The sequence below is a fragment of the Cucurbita pepo genome, chromosome 10 (genome assembly GCF_057944985.1).
Source record: "Cucurbita pepo subsp. pepo isolate OVF chromosome 10, ASM5794498v1, whole genome shotgun sequence".
In the NCBI taxonomy this organism is placed as follows: domain Eukaryota; kingdom Viridiplantae; phylum Streptophyta; class Magnoliopsida; order Cucurbitales; family Cucurbitaceae; genus Cucurbita; species Cucurbita pepo.
Genome location: NC_141807.1, coordinates 11281006 through 11286460, shown reverse-complemented (window position 1 = coordinate 11286460; position 5455 = coordinate 11281006). Strand labels below are relative to the sequence as shown.

The window sequence follows — 5455 nt, the reverse complement described above, 5'->3', positions numbered from 1 at the left end:
TTGAAGAATGACTAAATCAAATCTAATTCAAATAACTAGATCAAATCTAATCCAAATAACTCAATTAAATCTAATCCTAACAATCCCTCCCTTAAACTGAACACGAATAGTAATCAGTTTATATCTACGACCTCATACCAAACTTCCACCAGGTAACTTCATCAATTCTCATGTGCCATTTCTGTTTATTGCTCTAGATCCCTGGCTTGCCTCCATTTCTCAATCTTCAATACTTCTCTAAAGTTTACAAAGTTTGCAGGTTCAGTAGGGGTAAACATGGGAGAGCTTCATCATCTTCTTTACAAAAAAAAACTTCTCCTATTGCATAGTCTCTCATCCGGACTGGTGGTCTCTTATTCCTTGCCTTGTTCGAGCTAGGAGAGCTTGCTTCAGCCAAAGAGCCAGATGAAATATTTTTCTCTGCAGTATTTTCATCTGCCGCTTCTATATCATTATTTTCATCTGCCGCTTCTATATCCTTATTTTCATCTGTCGTTTCTATGTCATAGAGTCTGTAAGCTTTTGACTCTTCACTGACTCCCAGCAAAACATAACTCAAACTCTTATCATCTAGCTTAGTTCTCTGAGCTGCCTCCTCTTTTTATCTCTGAATCAACTCGAGCTCACAATATTGTTCTTCTTCCTTCCGCTGCAGCTCCAGAACTAATCGTCGCTGTGCTTTTTCTACCCTTCTTCTATTCTCTTCCAGCATTTTATCTAGCTCTTCTCTCTCTTTTCGTGCTTGTTCTTCTTTTTGTCTTGTAGCAGTAAGAGCGGCTTCTTTCTCTTTCTCAAGCTGCACATCAACATCATCAAACAACTTCGTGCGACCTTCCTCTATTCGCCTCTGTATTTCTAATTTAGTCTCTTTAGAGTTTAGCCTTTCTTCAACATTCTTCTGAATTAGTTTTTCCATCCTCCTAGTTGCATCTTCTTCTAACTTCTTCAACTCTGTTTCACGCCTTTTCTTCTCTTCTTCCTCTTTCTTAAGCTTCTCTATGGAATGATTCTGATCAGTGGATGCACGACTAGGACTGGAACTGGACGATTTGGGGAAAAGAGATAACGAGGAAGACCTACTTCTGCGTTGGCGGCTGAGGGAACTTAAACGGCTGCTTCTCCTGGAATTGGTAGGGGAATGATAGGGGAAAGAACTTGGGTCCCTTCTGCTTCTTTGACTATGGCGATAGGAATTGGAGCGGTGAGTGTACGATAGAGACCTTGAACCACTTTTCCCCATAAGTTTCAATTGAGTTTGAACGGCTGCTACAGGTTGAGATATAGCATGCAATATGAACATTCGATTCAAAGACATCTTTGTCTCCATGATTAAGCCTCTCTCAGGATGAAACACCTTGCATGTTCCATTTTGAAACAAAAAGGTAACGCCTTTGCTTGCAATTTACCAATACTCAACAAATTGTTCCTCAGGTCTGGCACATAGAACACTCCTGTGATTATCATTATGGTTCCATTCACTTCCAGCAGTACATTACCCTTTCCAGTTACAACCATGCTTGAGTTGTTGCCCACCTTCACTGAATCTCTGAAACTTCCATCAAAATCTGAAAAATATTCCTTCTTCCCACACTTATGATTGCTACATCCCGAGTCAAGGAACCACATATCTTCTCTATTGGCCTTATTCATATTCACGTAAGCCTCAGCGACATCTCTTCTTGACTCTCTGCATAGTTTGTCTCCTTCTCCTTGCTTTGACATTCCCATTGAAAATGTCCTAGCTTGTGATAGTTATAGCACTCCACTGTGGCCTTGTTGAAGGTCTGTCTGCCTCGTCTGGTATTGCTTTGACATTCCCATTGAAAATGTCCTAGCTTGTGACAGTTATAGCACTCCACTATGGCCTTGTTGAAGGTTTGTTGCCTCGTCCCCTTCCTCTGCCTCTAAAGCTTCCACGACCTTGTCTCCTTCCTCTAGCAGACTGTACAAGTGGACTCTCCATCGACATACATTTATTATGACACACGTAGAAGGCTTCTGCTTTTAGTTTTAACTAGTTTAGGGCATGACTCTGATACGAAAATGTTAGGAACAAAAAAAGAAAACTGAAAAGATTAGAAGAATCGGGAGAAATCTCTCATCCAATTGAAGAATGACTAAATCAAATCTAATTCAAATAACTACATAAAATCTAATCCAAATAACTCGATCAAATCTAATCCTTACAGTTATCATATCTATTTGGTATAATATTTATGTATCGTATCTATATCTCATTTTTATTTTTGTTACTCTGAGATATTTTGCTTTTATAAATAGATATCTTCACAAAAATAAGTTTAATTTATGTTGAGACGGAGAATAAAAATTGACACTTAAGGACGTTGATACTTGAGACTTTGATTTCTCTTGGTGTGAAGCTTGCATCTTGCAATTACTTGGGTAGAGAATGTGTTTCACTTAAAATTTACTCAAGAGAAAATAATCAAATAACGAACCATATTTGAGAGATGATAACTTTTTTTTTTTAATCTTCGAGAAATAAGAAAGAATAAAAATTAAAACATGATAGGAATGACATCTTCTTGAATCTTTGTTTTGTTCTCCTAAATGTATATAAAAAAAATAAAAAAATAAAAATCTTATATATTTTTATATATAATTTAAGTACCTATTTAATAAAACTCCATCCAAACTTCTACTCATAAATGTAATTATTATTTGTATACAATTGTTAATATGTAAGAAAATACACGTACAAAATGTCTATACTATTGGTAATACACTAGTCTCGGTTGTTTGACTAAAACAATGCAACCATTGTCCAAACTAAAGAATTTGATTCGAGGCTATCTCCTAATAGAGTGAGGCTCAATTAGACTTTGTTGTAAGATTCGACCATATCAATTTGAATAGCGTTCTCCAACTATAAATATTGAACTCCAAAGTATTCACGAGCAAAGTAAGTTTGTTGAAACTATCTATAAAAGTGTTCAAAAGTGAGTCGTGGAGAAGATTTGCCTTAAAATCTAGTTCCAATTAAGGATTTCATTAAAGAGGAGATAAACTTTAGTTAGGTAAGGGGAACTTTAAATTACTTCATGTGGAGCTTCAATTACTATATGCTAGTTACAAGCTTTAGGATTGACTAATTCGACACGAATTCATGGATTTAGGGAAATTTTTGTGTAATTATCAACTACAACTTATGTTTTCAAATTTTTAGGACATAATTTAGGTAGTTGTTTTTATGAGTCGTAAACTTGTTTCTTTGCATAATATGGATTTAGTTGAATTATTATTATCGATAAGATGGAGAAAGAAATTGTCTTTGAATTGACTAATAGACCTAGGTTCATCGTTGTTGTCTTTTAACTAGTGATTTTGCAAAAAGCTTAACTAATATGAACTGTCATGTCACAAGAATATACCCTACACATCATTCAAGATGGCAATAAAATGGAGTTAAATTGAACGCACTTTAGTTTCATGTCTGGCGTGTTCAAGATAAAACATAATTGTATTAATGATATTGAGCCTGAAGTCTATAAGAATTTAATGATCTTAAGAGAAATTCCTGTTTTATTAGAGAATACCAACTTTATTTATGATACGAGGAGTTCAAGAATCTAGATTTGAATCTGGTTAAGTAACGGTAAGATTTGAAAGTTTTGAATTCTAGACCAAATTTGTACCTAATTATTTCTTTTTATGACTAATTATAAATTAAGAGAAAAATATTTTTGTAAAGATAGATTTATCTCTAAAAGTTTCATGACCAAACCATGTTCAGACTAGCAGTTTAAAGTCAGGAGATGCGGTCACAGGTGTGATTATTTTGGATGAGTTCGTAATAGAACTTACCGTTGAGATGAGGGAGCCTTCAAAGGTTGTGCACTCACAGATGGTGTTGTTATGTAGCGTTAGTCTGTCTTTGTGTTTGAGCTTTTTTGTATTTTTTTTTAATTTTTTTTTGTAATTGTATCCCAAACACTTTTTTTTTGTTTGGATAAATTTGATCAACACCGTCTTATAATTTAATTTAATTTTATATTTAATGTTGTGTTGTTTTCTCAATCTCATTTTAATTTTACAACATTTTCTTATTTTATATTAATTTACTTTTATTTTTATTTGTTTTCCCTCTCAATTTTAGTTTCTATTTGAGTTTTGAACCCTTAAAAGTTGGGTTGTGACAGATTGGTATCAGAGCAGCCAGATTTTAAATTATATAGATTTTTTCTTAGGATAAATAGTCGTATATCTCTATGACTCAGCTCGATGACACGTCTCTCCGCGACCAAGTAAGCAGTATATGGTATGTTGTAAAACTTGTATGAATTTATTGTATGTTTTGATTTTCGTGGTAGTTATAAAATGTCCTCGGACGTTAAAGAGTGAACGTTAACTATATAAGACAATACTGGATCAACGTTATAGTGTCTAGATATGGTGAGGAGGAAAAGAGTGGTCATGAGATATCTGACTAGCCTTACGAAAACAGAGAGTTGTCGTTGCAAGGGCGAGACCTCTAATCCATGAAATTTTGGTACTAGAAATGAAGAAACTGGAGATGGTCCCCAAACGTCTGTATGGACCATTTCCAATCGCACTTTCTTTGGTTCCCTGGCAGCGTTAACCAGATTAACCCTACGGTGTGACAATCCTTGAACTTCCACTCCTCCGTGGTCATGGTATCCAGCTTCACCCCCAAAATGGGTTCCTGAATATCTTTCTCGTACAGATAATCTTCAATCTGCATCTTCTAGAAACTGATATCGAATCCATCAAACTTTTCAATTCCAGTCTTTGAACTTTCCATCTTCATAGATCGTGGTGAATCTCTCCTCGCTCTGATACCAGTTATTAGAATCACACAACAACGCACACACTTGATCTAAATGAACACAAAGAACGTGATAGAGAAAATGTAAGAAGAAATATTGACTAATGGTTTTGTATTAATGACTTCTGGTATGCAAAGAGAGGATATGGAGAATGAGAAATATACATTTAGGAAGCACTGACTAATGGGTATACATATGATTTCAGTTTATTATATATAACTTAACTACGTGTAACCGCCTACTATATATAATTATTTAGTATATATATCTCTATCAGATTTTTACTATAAATAGTCAGCCTTCATATCCAACCTTCTAGAGCCCAAATAGTCAGGGATTGACATCCTGCTAGAACACAAAGCCATGTACATGCCCCAAGAAAAATGTCTAGTAGTAACGGAGTCTAACCCAACGATCATTCAGACAAACATCCATCAACCAAGAGGGGTGAAAATGATGACGATAGTACAGTTGAGAAAGAATCTTAGCCATGATGAATCGACACTTGCTGCCATTGTTGTATTTGAAAAGGGGAGCTCAAGTGTGCCAACCTCAACAAAAACTTTATTGCCACTACATGAACACCACGACCCAAAACAAGAAGGTCAGATATTGGGTTTTAACCCTACCAAGAGAGATAAATCACA

General features: G+C 35.2%; 1 pseudogene; it reads right to left on the bottom strand.

Moving 5' to 3' along the window:
- Nucleotides 1-219: 219 nt before the first annotated feature.
- Nucleotides 220-1315, bottom strand: LOC147790723 (uncharacterized; annotated as a pseudogene).
- Nucleotides 1316-5455: the final 4140 nt, after the last annotated feature.